The sequence below is a fragment of the Aethalodelphis obliquidens genome, unplaced genomic scaffold (genome assembly GCF_003676395.1).
Source record: "Aethalodelphis obliquidens isolate GAN/ISIS:26980383/991018 unplaced genomic scaffold, ASM367639v1 scaffold44, whole genome shotgun sequence".
Lineage (NCBI taxonomy): Eukaryota > Metazoa > Chordata > Mammalia > Artiodactyla > Delphinidae > Aethalodelphis > Aethalodelphis obliquidens.
The window spans coordinates 11,078,572-11,095,247 of record NW_020837988.1 but is presented as its reverse complement, the minus strand read 5'-3'; the positions used below and the strand labels follow the sequence as shown (position 1 = coordinate 11,095,247).

Sequence of the window (16,676 nt, the reverse complement as noted above, 5' to 3'; positions counted from 1 at the left end):
AGAACAAAGTTCTTCCAGATTCCCCCAATTTTTTCCAACTGTAAGTAAACTGATACAAGGATAGCAACACTATTCCACTGCAGGACAATTTTAGGACCCTGCCCTGAGGTGGCAGGTTAGGGTCCAGCAAAGTGGTCTCTCCCTGTGTTTCTTCCATAAGGTCCAGAATGCTATTTGTAAAATAAAACTGTGTCACAAAGGAGACTAGAGAAAGCCAACACATAATGCGATGTTTTCAAATTCATTCTCATTGAGGCAATGTGCATTAATCCGACACTGACAGAGGGGCTGCGCATTACCCATGCTACCAGAGCAGGGCTGGCCCCAAGAGAGACGGGGTCTGTGTGGATGTGGGGGCTGAGGACATGGGGCACTCAGGGGCATGGAGCCTGTGCCCGGCCTGGGGAGGCAGCCGTGGCACCTGCTCCCTCCGGCCAGGTGGGCATCTCAGCCTGTGTTGGCTCACCTAAACCACATGTTCTGGGAGCACCAGTTCAACATCTAGCTCTTGTGCAGGATTCCTTCTTGGTCCCCTTTGGCAGGAATAATCTTTTCTGTCTCTAAACTAACTTATACTCTTTGTCATGTGTTCCTGTGAAGCTGTCTAAGCTCCATGGACACTGTAAACCCCATGAGGGCAGACACGGATTATAGTTTCATGTGTGCCTTTCAGTACCCAGCTCTGTTTTTATATTCTTCCCATGGCCTCACAACACGCTCAGTTATTAGCAAACAGTTGCTGAGTGACTATCAAACTTTTACTGACACTGATTACAATAATCTGTAATGAAACAAACCAAAATGATGAATCCTATCTGACACTGAAGTGACACAAGTGAATTTCAGCACAAAATTAGAAAGTGTATATGTAAAAACTGTTGTGTCTAGGAGGTTGGTACTTAGATGTTCAATAATTCTTCTACTTTGCTATATGGAATTCTGCATATTAAACAGTTAAGAAAAGGATAGAGGAGGGAATTTCCTGGCAGTCCAGTGGTTAGGACTCCGAGTTTCCACTGCCAGGGGCCAGGTTTGATCCCTGGTCGGGGAATTAAGATCCTGTGACCCCCCCACCAAAAAAAAAAGGATGCAGGAAAACATTCCTGACTCATCACCAATAAACTACTTATTTGTGCTCTGGGTTGGACAGAAACAGGGCACTGAGCCTTAACGCTCTACACAACTAAATTTTGGCTAATCCCATAAAACTAGATGAGAGTAGTTGATAAATGAAAATCTAGTTCTGGGGGCAAAGACGGAAACTTTTTACTAAGATGTCATGACTTTGGACATGTGTTCCAGAACCACATCCACATCAGCACAATGAGAAAAGTCAGAGAGTCCCCGGCCCAAAAACACCTGCCGGAGCATAGGACCCAGGTAAACTACTATTTCAGCCCAAATCCCTCAGCCACTGTGACATGACCTGCATAAATCTAGAATTTAGATTTTTCTGTGAATCAGAGCTGCTGGAATGGCCAAACTAGGCAGCAAATCACATCCCACCTTGGTAGACACGTTGACCTGGGCCTTTATGTAAATTAAAATAAATACCTATGCTTTTTTGATACATGTGTTTTTTAAAAGACATCCTGGCTGGGTAGGTAGAAATAACCAGAAGAATTCAGAAGACCATTTTATCACCAGGAGCTTCAATGACAAGGCCCAAGGGCTGAAGGGAAGTGTGAGTGTAAGCATTACCAAGTCTCACTGGGCTGTGCTGGAGTGGAGGGAGATGCTAGGAAATATCGGACGTGTATTTTCCCTACTCCCAGGAAGGCTTCCAGGTGGCTCATAGAAGGAGCAGCAAAACAGCAAAGAGGGAAAGGCTGAATCGCAAAATAATTTTAATGCATGCCAAAAGGAGTTCTGAATTTGTTACTTATTTTCCCTGTGAGCACAAAAGAAATGAAAGCATTTTTATTTACTACCAAGAGCAGTAACAGGGAATCATACTGGAAAGGAACTCAGTTCAAATGAGGTTAATGGCTTTCGAGCTGTCTCCCCTCCGAGGGGGCTCTGGGGGGCCAGCTCTGAGCATGTGGGGCTGCTCAAGGGTTAGGACAACAGTACGTGAGACAGAAACTGCTCCCCTCCCAAACCAAAACATTTCCACAAAGGTGTGAGAAAACCAACTTAAATCAAACGGTTCCATTAGAAGAAATGAGGGAAGGGGCCTCCTTCCCACGCATTCAGAGGGCACCCCGGGAGAGCCGTGTGGGGATGTGCCCTTTCTTCCCCGCCACAGTGATGACCAGGAGCAGTAGGGTGGTGGGGAACTTCTAGAGAGTGCAGGGTCTGTGCCTGGTGAGGTAAGGGCAGGAGGCAATGGTGAGGGGAACCACCCCTCTTGCATCCACCTCTCCTGCTATGCGGGTACGAAAGCACTGACTGATCGTCAATAACTTTCAAATCACAGCCGGTTTTATCAGACAACGTGAAGAAAACAGCAAATAAATCTTCAGTGTATATGTGTTTATTCCCCTGCCCGTACTTACTTCCGGAAATTTCCCGCCATCAGTAAGTGTAACAGTGATCACTGTTGGTAAGCAGCACAGCCCGCTTTGCGTGCCCCCTTCGTCACCACTCACAACTCTACTGAGTAAGAGTGGCCGTGGCGCGGGAGCCCGATGCCCCTGCAGCTGCCTTTACGAGCTGGTCCCGCAGGAGCCTCCTGCAGCCTCCCGTGCAGGGTGGAGAGTGGACTGCCTCGGGTCCATGGCCTGGCTCGGCCGAGGCCAAGGGGCACCAGAGTCACACACAGGCACCCTCCCACCCCTCCTCTGGGAGGCCTGTGCCCACCATGCCGCCTGGAGCTGGCGGAGGCCCCCTCCTTTCACACAAAAGCCACGTCACCCAAAGGACCCATTTTCAGAGTCAGAAGACCTCTCAAGTCAGAAGTTGCAGGGACACAGGAGAAAATACCATGCAGAACTGCCAGAGAGCAGGGCGGCGAGGAGGGAGATGACCAAAGACCACAAGCTGAACCGTAGGGATTGGGGAGCCCCTCATTTTGTGACCTGCCCCACGGAGTGGAGTTCTTGCTCCTGGGGCTAAGGAAACCTGGCATACAGTTGTGAAGAAGTCACTCAAAGACAAAGCGCCCCAAAATATGAACAAGCCGCGCCGCACAGCATCTCCCAGGCTGGCAGGGCTCACTGGGTGCCCATGTGCCGCGAGGCGACGGTACTTCCTGCTCTGTCTGGGCCCCACATTTCACTGCTGCTGCCCAGCTTCCCTCAGGCCCGCCCCTCTGCACTGCTATCCAGCTAGGATTTGTGAAATCTCAGCTCCGCTGAAAGATCATTCGCTGTCCCCCGAGGTTAGTCCTAAACAGGAGAGTTGTTCTTCCAAACCACACACAAGGTCAAGGGGCTGACATTACTCGGAGATGTCAATAAAGTTAGGGATTCGCTATTTCTGACCTTGGCTCCATCAAGGTCTTCTCCTGTGGGATGCAAAAAATGATTTAGCCTCATTTTCTTACCTATCACACAGAAAGGACACATTAATGGACCAGCATGAAAGGCACTACAGATATTAATAATAAGCCTCCTGGGGTTTTATGGGAATTAATTAATATTTTTAAGGGCTTTGAAATGAGAAGCACTAAATTAAATGTCACCACACCATGTTAAGGTTTTGTTTCAAAACTAGAATGCCCGGGATAATGGCTTTGTGGCTGGAGGGACTGCTGTGGCACAGGAAGCATCTCACCATTTGGGAGACCTGTGACAAGTGTAGCTGGGTGTACTGAATGACAACGCAAGTCTCTAAAATACTGCCTCTTGTGCTGGGCACTGCTACTATAAGTCCAAATCTCAAGATGTAATAAAAAAACAAGCATGGAAGTTTCGGGGGATGCGAGAGAGGAAGAAAACAGAAGAATGAACAACGGGACGAAGGGTCAAAGGAAGACTGGCCCTGGGCTTAATGAAAGGGAATGGGGCTCCAGGTTTCATTTCCTTCCAGGATGGTCTCCTGCTGACTCTACATGCTAATAAGGCCTAAGCAGTGCTGTTGCAGACTCCGCCTTCCCTGTGGATGTGGCCCCTCCTCGTGCACATTCCAGAGGTTAGAAGGTGTGGCGGCAAGAGGGGCTCTGCTCCATGTGGTCCAGTTGGCAGCGGTGGCCCTTCTCGGTCTGGTGAAGCCACACAGAACGCTGCTGTTGTGCTGCAGGAGAGTAATGGCAGCGCCTGGGGGAGGAGCTGGGGTCTCTGCTTGGTGGGTCTTCTCATGACAGAATCCCGTAACGAGGAAACCTGTGCTGCAGCAGCGGCACTGCCTGTGCTTCTTTGGGGTTTCTAGTAAAGATTACTGCACATTACTCGACTAGGAATGTGAGTATGAATAATGCTATTTCCATCCTTCTACGGCAATGAGCAACACCTCAAGTTCAGATCCAAGAAACAGAAATGCCTGAGAGATTTTCTCAGAACTGTCCAGGAGGAAAAAACATAATGTTAGACTTTGGGCCAATTCTGCCTTTGGTCTGGGGTTTTGCAAACATTTCACCCCATCCTTCTCCTTCCCAAGTAGGAAGCAAGGGCTTCCAGGGAACTGCTGGGTAGGAGGAGGAAGGTCAGGTCTGCTCAAAGGACACCTGTCTTAGGTGGTGGTCCCATGTAAGAAAGAACTTCCAGGCCCCTGGAAGTTCAGGAGCTTTACACCACCATCCCTCACAAAACACTTATTGTTGCTATAGCCCTTTGCATCCCCACTATCATTACCTAGGCCAAGCTGCTGCCATCACCACCACCAACACCATCGTTGTCATCATCACCATCACCACTACCGTCATCATTTTCATCACCGCCAAGACCGATACCATCACTACCATCACCATCGTCACCTCGTCCCCTCCCTTCCTCTCATCTTCCCTCTGTCCTCCCCTCTCCCCCTCTTTCTCCTCCTCCTTCTCCACCCCTCTCTCCTCCTCTTCCCTCCCCTTTGTCCGCCCCTCTCCTCCTCCCTCAGACTGCTCTGACTGCTGTCTCTCACCTCTTCCCTGGTCCATCCTCCTCCATTAATCCTCAGATGTGGCCATGACTCAGCTTCCCTTCTTTTCTCACACTACATGCGCCTCCTGGACGGCACCTCTGAACAAATCCATGGCCGAATTCCTCGTCATGCTCCACACATGCCCACCCTCTGGGATCCCTACCATAATCACTGGCATCAGCCTATACTGAGTCACCCAGACCACACTCCCCAGGCCTGTCCTTTGTGCTGCTCTCCTTCTCACCTCCCCTTCATCGAGAACTTGTTCAGTGGACCTAACACGTGGCTGTACCACCTCTGCCTTTATCAGGGGTCAAACACGCCCCAACTATCCCCAGGCCTCCAGACCATCATCTCCAAGTCTCTCCATTCGGTCACAGACTTCCCTCTCAAATACACAGCAATCAGGCCACCTGCCCTCTAAAAACGAGTCCTCAATGGGGGTGTCTGCTGCTCCCAAGACAGCATCACCATGCCTGAGCACAGCACAGCCACCTCGGCTGCATCACCCTCACAGCCCTCCGCTCAGCCACCGTGTCATTTCCAGGGGTCCTGAGCAAGCTGTGCCCTTTCACAGACCTCAGAGCTACTCTGTTGTTAGGAAGGACACAGGGCGAAGTGTTGTGTAGCACAAACACGCTGTCCAGTCCATTTGCAAGTTCTATTTTCTGTTTAAATGTTTTCACTAGGGACATCCCTGGTGGCACAGTGGTTAAGAATCCACCTACCAATGCAGGGGACACAGGTTCGAGCCCTGGGCTGGGAAGATCCCACATGCCGCCGAGCAACTAAGCATGTGCACCACAACTACTGAGCCTATGCTCTAGAGCCCGCGAGCCACAACTACTGAGACCACGTGCCACAACTACTGAAGCTCGCGCACCTAGAGCCTGTGCTCTGCAACAAGAGAAGCCACCACAATGAGAAGCTCGTGCAGCGCAACAAAGAGTAGTCCCCACTTGCCACAACTAGAGAAAGCCCGCACGCAGCAATGAAGACCCAACACAGCCAATAAATAAATTAATTAATTAAAAAAATGTTTTCACTATTTCATAGTAAGATACTATCTTGTATAATTTTTTCCCAGTGTTATCATTATAAGACTGTTCCCCTTCCCCAAATCTCTTAATTAAAGAACAAACAAAAAACAACTACTGCTTATCTTATAAGCTGAAATGGAACACTTGAGTCCTTGAAGTATAAACAGGAGGCAGGAGCCTCCTATAAACAGGTGTTCAGTCTATAAACCTGCCCAAGAATCTACTTGGCCCAAAAGGAACTCACAGACACTGTGCTGGCTCTCAGCGTCACACCTATAGAAACAGTTGCAGTTTTCATCTAAAATAAAACCAGATCCTTCCCAAACTCATCACCGAAATTTGGATCTTGAACAAATCAAAACCATCTCACCAAAGAAGAAGGGAGCCCAGAGCCCTTCTGCAGAGCAGAAGCAGGGCCCACACCCCACCCCGGCTGGCCGGCCTGCAGGCCTCGCCTTGGCTTTCATGCTCTGCATTTGCACCTGTGCAGCCTGAGTCTGGTCACTCAGCACAGGTAGAACTGAGTTTACTTGTTTTTCAGAAATAAAGGGGGTGACCCTTAGAAGAAGTCTAGAAACACAGAATTTTCTGATCACTTTCCAATTGGTTCCAACCTTTTCATATTATTTTGGAATTTTAGGGCACATTCAGAGATAGAATGCATAAGCCATAATACTGACCTCTTAGGAGGACCTTGGCTCTGAGAGTGGCTGACAGATAAGGGCCATTCCACCTGCCTGGGTCATCACTACAGTAAGAGGCTCACGACATGTGGTCTGCAGAGAGATCTGACCTGACTTAGATTCATGTTTGCTTCAACAATCCAGGGCCCCCCTTTGACCATTAAGTAGTAATTTATTTTCTGTCTTCTAAGAATCCCTCCTCTTGACTCACAGTCTTCAAGGCTCCAGCACAGACTGTTCTAGCGATCTGCTCCACCCACTTCACAGTTCTAGCTGAGCAGCAGACACAAACATTTTCAGGTATCCCACCGCCCATGCCCCCGCCAAGATGTGCCAAGGGCAGTGGTGTCTCAAAGGAGGCTCTGACTGGGTTAAGAAGTGAATGAACCGCCTCACTGCGGCCCACCCTAAAAGCAAGTTCCAGTCCATTTCTGGGGCTGACAGGAATGCCGCTGGCCGTCAATGCTGTATCACACCTCCAGGGAGAGACAGGCTGCAAGCAAACCAAGTCTCAGTAAAGCCCCCCCAGGAAGTTCAGGAGTCCTCCTGGCCACCTCCCCTCTACTCCCTCCGTATCCATGACAGCCCTGTGGTGGCTTCATTCCCCTTGGTGCAGTCTCCGTTGTGCCTCTGTCCCTCCCCCCTCGACACTAGAGGTGAGCCACACAGGAGTCAGATGTGCCCACTGGTGAGTCCCTCTCCTCTACAAGAACTGGGGTCCCCAAGATGGAGGGCTTGGGTTCAGCCCCAGAACAGTGATTTACAGCCATTCAACCTGGGAAAGCTCACGAACCAAACCCAACCTCCATTTCCTCCTTTGTAAAACAACTAAAATACTAGTGCCCCTGACTACTGCGCAGGCTGTGGGGAACACGTGAGAAAGTATGTGTCATTAAACTGAAGGGAGGACGAGGATGGAGATTGGCGCCCACACTGCACTTTTGATGTGCCAGCCACCTGACCTTCACAACCATCATGCAAAGTAGGCGTTATCATTGTCCCTGTCTTTCAGATAGGGAGGGGAGGCACAGAGAGGCACAGTAACTACCACAAGGTCACACAGCGGGTGTGTGGCAGGGCCCATTTCAAAGCCAGGCAGCCTGAGGACATCCATGGAGACCCGGAGACTAATGGTGAGCTTTCTTGTGTTGTTGCAAACTGGGGACAAGCAGGGAGTAGAAAGACAGAAGGACCATCTCTGACCATCCTCATGTGCTGGCATCCCTTCTTGCTTCAATATGACCTCTGGGCTCTGACACCACACTAACAGAAAGCCCTTCCTCTCAAGAGGGGCTGATACCCTGAGCACCTGCCTTGACTGAGCAGCAAAGCTGAGAACTGCTTAGGAGACTTAGAATAGCCTAAGTCACTCACTGCTACTGATTTTTCCAAACAATTCCACATCAACACTGAAAAAACCCACTCCGTCCTGACATTAATGTTGGACTACCTCCAAGCAAGATCAATAACTGCTAGTGACCTGGAACACTCAATATTTATTAACCTGCCTGGCGAGCAGAGAAGGAGAACATTCAAACTGTAATAAGTTGTATGCAGGAGACAGAGGGAGTGGGAGAGGGGAGACTGGACCCCAGTCACTAGGACCAGAACATTCAGTGGACACAGGACTATGGGCATTCCAGACCTGCAATCGTGCTCTGAGCCACTGCCACAGTTGCAGAGAACTTCTGGAAACAGCTCATATATGTTATCTTCAACAGTAACAAAATGAACAAGGGAATAACTAAATACCTGGCAGTGTGAGGAGGAAATAGGTGTTGTTAAATGGTTGCCAAACCAGGCAAGCACAAGCAGTCTGCTGGGGTGTGCCCACCAACGCAAATCAAGCTGGAATTCATTCAAAGAAACAGCCATCAAATTGACTCATGGGAAGATGTCCCTGCCTTATACCTCCTACCACCAGAGTTCACTCTGAGTCAAGCCCCAAATAGGGCTGTGCCAGGGCCCAGGAGCCAACGGGAGGGTCGAACTGTCAGAGTCTATCTCCAACTGGTCTATGGCTACAAACTCAAATCTTTAATTGCCATAGAGGCATTCTTGCTAATGCAATGTACTTACTTTTCAAAGAAATTTCTTACTTCTTATTAGATTTCTTTTAATATTCAAGATGATCCTCTCTGTAGGGGTTAGTCTGATTTCGGCATGGAGCCTCAGAAATCTGGGGGTGATAGGACGGGATGTGCTGCTGGCTCCGAGGCAGCTCCGGAGGACACTGGTGACCTCTGAGCAGGGCCCCAGCCTCCACACTCAACGTTGAAGGAGTCCACCTTCCAGGTTCGGGCTCATCTGCTCCACGGGATGTTTTCTAGACTACTAGTTTGGGTAATTTCATTGCCCCATGGCAAAATGCCCTGGCTTCTTTCCGCTTACCCAACAGTACAACCTGACTTCCACCCTGTGTGGAAAGAGAGCGGCTGTGCCTGTAGTGCCCAGGTCACGGCACAACAGGAGCTCTCAGGGCCAGCAAAGCGCGTAAGAAATGGTGAACACTAGCATTGAAGGGCTACCATACAAGGTCAAAGTAACTCCTGGTGTTTTCAACACATATCTTCCCAATAAGAACAGTTTTACATGAAATTTGTAACATCACTGCCTCTCTTTCCTTTATGCATTATTCAATAACAATTCTTCTTTCCTTCCTCCCTTAATTTGCAAAAGAGGCAGGAGAGAACTAGAAGAGCTGGTTTAGTATTCAAAGTCCAAAAATAGAAGCTATAGCTTCTAGATGGGGTCTGAATCCACTTCTGAAATAAAGGGCTCATATGGTCTCTGCAGACATGCTAAGAATCTCCCCTCAGTGGTAGTGAGAAATGTTGTTCTCATCAGGGAGCAATTCTGTCCCCTGGGGCACATTTGGTCTGGAGATAGGCTTGGTTGGCACAATGGAGGGTGGGAGGGGTAGTTCTACTGGCATCTGATAGGTAAATGCCAGGGAAGCTGCTAAACATCCTACAACTATCCTCACAGCATGTGGGGACGTTATCGCCACAAAGGTAAATTATCTGGATCAAAATGTCAATAGCGCTGGGTTTAAGAAAGCCTGCTTTGCAGGAAAATAATGAAGCTTTGATTCTAATGAAGACACATTGATTCTAATCTAATAAAGTGAAAAAAAGCAAGGTGGAAAAAAATGTGTATAATATACTACCATTTATCCAAGAAAGAGGGCAACAAATGTGTGTATAAATATACATATATTTATATATGCATATACTGTTCAAATGTTTAAATGGTTACCTTCTACTGGAAGAAGTCCACTCATTATTTTGCAATCAGGTAAATAAAAGAAAATAAGTATTCATATTGGCTTTCCTATATGAACTATATCTCAAGATACCCAAATAACAGATGAGAGGAAGTTTCTCTTTATAGAGATATACCAGTTAACAGACAAAGAGGTATAATAGAATTATAGCACAACCTTTTTACAACCTCTAACGGACGGATCCAGGTACTGATCATCAATGGCTGCTAACTTAACAGAGAGAAGACAACCAATCATTATACACATCCTAAAGGAAGTACACATTACCACCTATGGAATGCTGTGCCCCCAAACACCCCCTCCAATTGGAGGAATCTGGTCAAACCTGGGGGGTGAGGGAAGGATCAGCAAAATCCAGACCTCAAGGAATTCTATAAGGCACATGACCTGGTTTCTCCTTTTTTTTTTTTTTGCAGTACGCAGGCCTCTCACTATTGTGGCCTCTCCCGTTGCAGGGCACAGGGTCTGGACGCGCAGGCTCAGTGGCCATGGCTCATGGGCCCAGCCGCTCCGCGGCATGTGGGATCTTCCCAGACCGGGGCACGAACCCGTGTCCCCTGCATCGGCAGGCAGACTCTCAACCACTGCGCCACCAGGGAAGCCCTGGTTTCTCCAATCAAAAAATTACAGTAAGAAACAAGAAACAGAGAGATGGATGATTGGAACAGGATGGGGGTGGGGACTGACTTTTAGATTAATTTTATGGATTAATAAGGTAGATCAATCAATCACAATGTAGTCACCTTATTTATGTCCTGATTCAAATAAAAAAACTGTGTGTGTGTGTGTGTGTGTGTAGTTTTTTAAAGTCATAATTACCTTTGAGATACACTGAAATATTTACAGATGAAATTATATGATGCCTGGGATTTGCTTCAAAATAAGCCAAGGGAGTGGGTGGGAAAGGGGAGTGGGTGGTGGCATAGATCAAAGAGGACTGGGAAAAAGTTGGTAACTACTGAAGACAGATGATTGGGAGATGTGGAAATTTCCCACAACAAAAAGTTTTAAAATTAACAAATGAATAAGCCACAGAAACAAAGAGACAAACAGCATTTTAAAATGTTTCCATGATTAAAATGGAACTGCCCTAGAATTGTTTTGACACATAACTTAATGTCAGAATTGGCTATTTTTGATTACAATTTGCTTACATGAAGCATTTTGGCCAGACACTTAAAGAAGGTATCCAGATAGGTGAAAAACTTAAATGTGTTTTTAGCACAGGTAAGATATACATACAAATAATCTGAAAGATGAACACATCTGGGGAAAAAAAAGTTTCATAAACGTAACACAGATATTGGTATGTCTCAGAAACTCCTCTCGTGTTTTCTACATAATAAGAAAGTATAATAATGGTGTAAGATATAGTCAGCTTACTCTGAACTAGGAAATCCGTCTCCGATTAAGTGTTGATTTTTTCACCGAGGGTCACATTCCCCAGCTGACCCACGAACGCAGTTTTGTGCAGCCAATGCCTCTAACGGGGTTGACAAAGCACTCCGGACACGTCATCTCCTCTGCCTGCATTAGAAAAGCACTCAAGAGTCCTGCACTGGAGGCTAGACTCAGGGAGGAGTGTGCCCCATCCTGCTCATTAGAGGCCGGCACGGCCTGGGGAACACAGGACAATGGGGGCACAGGGACCGCTGCCCCGGCCAGGCAGTCTGTGGTTTCTGTGAGTAAATAACTGAGTGACCATTGTGCAAGCTGAGGCCTGCTGTGGTGTCTCTAGGAGCAGCACTGCCGTGGGGTTCATCTGCTCACTGGCCTCTGCTGTTTGGGAGCGAGAGGAGTATTGACTGGCCTGGGAAGGTAATCCTACTCACTTTAAAGGGTGAAATAAAGACCACAAAACGTGATAATCAGATAAATATTTATGAAGACTCTAAGTAACATTTTTAGGCAAAGTCTTGTCCAGAATCAGAAATGCCACTTGCTAGTACTTCTCTTGCAATCCCTCAGAACTGCAGTGGCTAGCTGCTGTTTTGCTTAACAGGCCACGACGGGGGCAGCTCCACACCAAGAGGGGCCTCTGTATGCATCAGGAAGCCAACTCACCCGCCAGGGCTCAGGGCTGGGGAGCAGAGACTGGGCTTCAGCATCACTTTCCCAGTCAGGCTGCAGCCCTGAGCTGGCAAAAGACCACATTCTTGCCACTGCCCTAGAGATACATCTAGTCTCAGGAACAGGAACAAAGAAACTAATAAAAAACTAATAAAGGGCTTCCCTGGTGGCGCAGTGGTTGAGAGTCCGCCTGCCAATGCGGGGGACATGGGTTCGTGCCCCGGTCCGGGAGGATCCCACATGCCGCGGAGCGGTGGGGCCCGTGGGCCATGGCCGCTGAGCCTGCGCGTCCGGCACCTGTGCTCCGCAATGGGAGAGGCCACAACAGCGAGAGGCCCGCGTACCGCAAAAACAAACAAAAAAAACTAATAAAAAAGGATGGGCAGGGAGTCACCTCTTACTCTCTCCAGCAGAGCACACCTTGTACCACCAGAGAGGCTGCTGGGGAGGAAGGAATATTTGTCTACCCTTCTAGGTCCTTCTGGCTGGTCTCAGAATTAAATTGACATGAGACATTAACAGGAGAAACTCAAACAAAAGTTTAATAGCACAATATACATGGGAGAGACCCAGGAAAACTGGGTAACTCACCAAAATAGCTGAAGCTCTCAGCTTAAAGCCCTCACCTCACTTTACCATCTTCAGCTAAAGATAAGAGAGGATGTTGGTGTAGTGGTCAGAACTTAGAAGGGGAGGAAGGCAATTCACATGGAGATGGAAAAGTAAATGTTCGGTAAACAAATGTTTGCTGGGCCCTTGAGACAAGAGACAATGGACACAGAGGAATTTTAACAGACAGACTTTGATGGGTTCCTGGTTCACACTCTAGCTATCTATGGGGGTGGCTTCCTTCCTCTAACAGGTCCTCTATCTCCATTCTTTAAGTTCAGGGAAGGTCTAAGTTTCTTCCTGAGTCTTTTGGGCATCGATTGTTTTCAGTTTAAAATAATCCGCCTGCCAAAGAGACATTTGGGGGTGGCAAGTTTTGTTCCCACACAAGGCTGAATGTTTCCGGGCATCAAGCCCGAGCAGGGAGACCTGAGGGCAAGCCAGCTGGAAGGCATCTGGAACAGTGTTCTCACATACAAAGAGAATGGTTGTTCCTCCTTCTTTCTCCCTTTGAACACAATTACATGGATGTGATGTTTGGAGCTGCAACAGCCATCTTGTAATCATGAGAGCAAAGTCAAGAAAACACAGAATCCTCCAGAATCCTGACAATACTAAACCATATACATAACCAGTCCTAGACTTCACAATAAACTTATATTTGTCGAACCAGAGAAAAAGTACGTATAAAGACTGAGAGGATGAACTCTGGGGACAGAGAGAAGCCCAGCTCATACTAGCTTTGTGATCTTGGCAGATTATTTAACTTCTCCGTGCCTCCACTTCATCTGTAAAATGGAAGGGCGGGGGGTGGGGGAAAGAGGGAGCTCACAGTTTTTGTGAAGATTAAATGAGTTAATACATAAAAGTTCTTAGGGCTTCCCTGGTGGCGCAGTGGTTGAGAGTCCGCCTGCCAATGCAGGGGACACGCGTTCGTGCCCCGGTCCGGGAAGATCCCACATGCCGCGGAGCGGCTAGGCCCGTGAGCCATGGCCACTGAGCCTGCGCGTCCGGAGCCTGTGCTTCGCAACGGGAGAGGCCATAACAGTGAGAGGCCCGCGTACCGCCAAAAAGAAAAAAAAAAAATTCTTAGAATAGTGCCTGGCACACACCACCTACTATGTGAATGGTTACTAATATTACTTGTAAACAGGAGCATCCGAACTAATCAATTTCCTCCTCCCAGCCCAACACAGGGTCCTCACCCCTGAGTCCTCCTTTTATGCTCTGCCCCCTAAACCCCCCATTCCTAAAGTATTCTGACTACTTTTCTGCAGATGCCTGGTTCTGCAGGCAACCAGTCCTGACTCCCTTCCTGTCATTCCCAGCGCCCCCATCCCTGCCCACTCCGGCACACTCCATGTGAGCTGTCTCCTCCAAATTGGTGCCTCCTCCTGACTCCCTATTCCTTTGCATTTCTCCCAACACTGAACACACTGACTCACACATACTGCACAGCCACTTAATATGAAATATACGTAAGTGAATGAATATATGTCAGTAAAATCCTACAACTTTCCATAAAATTAAAACTTTCAAATATGTAATGGTTACAACCAATAGACTAATGAAGAATGAAAACATAGTAAATCTGACCTAGACTCCCTGTCTGTTCAATTTAACCAGTATTTACTGAGCCCGAAGCTTGAAGCTCTGGGCACTGGGCTGCAGGGCAGTGAAACAAACGCCATAGAATGGGAAGCCTCAGGAAGTGATGTGAAGTCAGCCACAGCCTGTGAGGTGGAGGCCACCAGGCACTCACAGGGCAACAGCTGCAATGGATGCTGGGGGCACCGAAGATGGTGCAAACACACCATTTCTGAGGTTCAGAATTTACTGCTAACCTCACTTTGTTTCACATTTTTAAACTTAAACATTACACTGTGAAGCTATCACTTCATTCCAGTGAATAAATACTCCAGAACAGGAAGCAGTCAGAAATAATCAACATAAACCATGCAGACTCTTTTCATTTCCCTTTTCTAAACCAATGACAATTCTGTGGCTTGCTGTGGCCCTCATTTTACACAATTCTTCACAGGTGCAAAAAAGAACAACATCCAGTGTGAGACACACAGATGAGCATCCACCAAGTGGAGTAAGTGCTGGCACAGGGGGCCGGGGCCGGGGGTGTCTGGCCTGTGGTTGCCCCTCGCCTGTGGTGGCCCCTCACCTGCGGAAACAGAGCTGTTGTCCCCATGGAAACAGGCCACGAGCTGCCCACGGGGATGCATTTTAGTTATGGAAGACCTGGATAAACAGGTTGCACTCCTTGTTACTGACTTGAAAAAACAAGAGCTGGCCTTCAGCTCTAGTAAGAACTGATAGATTCAATAAGCTACATGATTTTCACCTTCACAGCCTCCACTTTAAAGGCTCCCATTAAAATAAATCACATGCAAGATTTAAAATAAGTTACATTTAAGGGTCCAAATCAGCATAGCTCAGAATCCCCTGGCTAGGCTGGGGAGCTCACCACCTATCCTCGTATACATCTAATTCTTTCTATTCAGCCAAGTGCCTGAGACATGTGGCCTCATTAACAGAGAATCATTCTTTCCAACCTTCCCAGGAGGAAGACTTTCCAGAAGACTGACTCACTGCAGAGAAATCTGAATTATGCAAATGGTTCAGGAAGGAAGACCTAGGAGTAGAGTCCCTTTTCTCTTCATTTTGTGAAGCATAAACATGCCACAATTACAAGAGGGGAGAGCCACGTGGGATGAGAAGGAATAAGTCTGTTACCTAAACTGCAAACTGGGAACTGCTCCCAGGGCTGCTGTGGAGAGGATGTGAGTTTGTGAGGATGTGAGCTGTGAGAGCTGCACCTGGGGTCGGGACACAAGCTCTCAGTGACACTACTAAGCCATGGACCCCCCCTCCCCCGCCCACCCACACACCCAGTTCTTCATCTCAGGGACACAGAATCTCAGAATTAAGCAGTGCTGGATGGCTCAGGTGGCTGGACAGAGTTGGGAGGTTTGACTCCTTCTATGAAAGTGTTCTGCCGACATCCACCCTCTCTGGGCACAGGACGACCCCGCCCTCATCAAAGGCCACCATCACACTGCCAACTGGAACATCCTTCCACATGAAGACAATGTGCTCCTCATAGGGAATCTCTGCTCTGCTCTCCAGGATGACTCTGATTTATCTTATCCTCACTGCTAGAAGGGATTCAGCAGTCAGAGGCAGCTGGGAATTTATGGGGTGTAGCGGCTATCACTGATGAAGTTATGGAAAATTATGGAAATAAAAAATATTCTATGAGAAAAATGGACAAAAGATTTGAAAAGACAATTCACAGCTAAAGACAAGGAAATGGCCCATAAATATTCAAAATTGTTCAACTTCACTTATAATAAAAATGAGAGAACACTGCTCACCTAGCAGACTGCACACATTGGCATACATTAGAAAGCACCACAGAGTACTCTGCAGATCAGGTGCTTTTACATATTGCTGGTGGGAATGTAAAATGGTACACGATCCTTAGGCAGAGGGATCTGACAATAACCCCAAAAACCTTATATATGGATTATTTTTGACCCAGTGATACTATTATTACGAATTTACCTTAAAGATACACCCTTAACTATACAAAACACATCTGAACGAGGTTATTCAATGCAGTATTGTTTGTAATTGCAAAATATTACAATCATAATGGCATCTGCAGGAGACTGAAGAAAACAATGGTACATTCACATAGTAGAGTGCGACAGAGTTCTAAAACACAATGCGAAAGCTTCCTAGAAACTGATGTGGGGTGATTTCCAGGATACACTGGGAAGTAGAAAAAAGCCAGGAAAGGAGTATATGTAGTATAACACCTTTTGTATAAAAAAGAAAAGGGAAGAAGAAGATAAACATGTATCTCCTTATTTTAAAAAAGAAACCTAAGAAATATAAACCTGAAACTAATGAAATTCATCACCTACAGCAGGGAGATGGGAATGGCTGTAGGGAGATGGGAATGGCTGT

At 47.5% G+C, this 16,676-nt stretch overlaps 1 protein-coding gene across 9 annotated transcripts in view; it reads right to left on the bottom strand.

Annotated features, from left to right (window-relative positions):
- The window catches only part of RPTOR (regulatory associated protein of MTOR complex 1), a 352,077-nt gene that overhangs the window by 191,654 nt on the left and 143,747 nt on the right, over positions 1-16,676 (bottom strand). The window contains exon 1 of one of the 9 annotated variants that reach the window (XM_027080955.1): positions 8,807-9,046. The exons of the other annotated variants lie outside the window; for them this stretch is intronic. The gene's annotated coding sequence lies outside the window, so the exon portion shown is untranslated. Of the gene's footprint in view, positions 1-8,806; positions 9,047-16,676 lie in introns of those variants that run through there. 9 annotated transcript variants of the gene reach the window in all.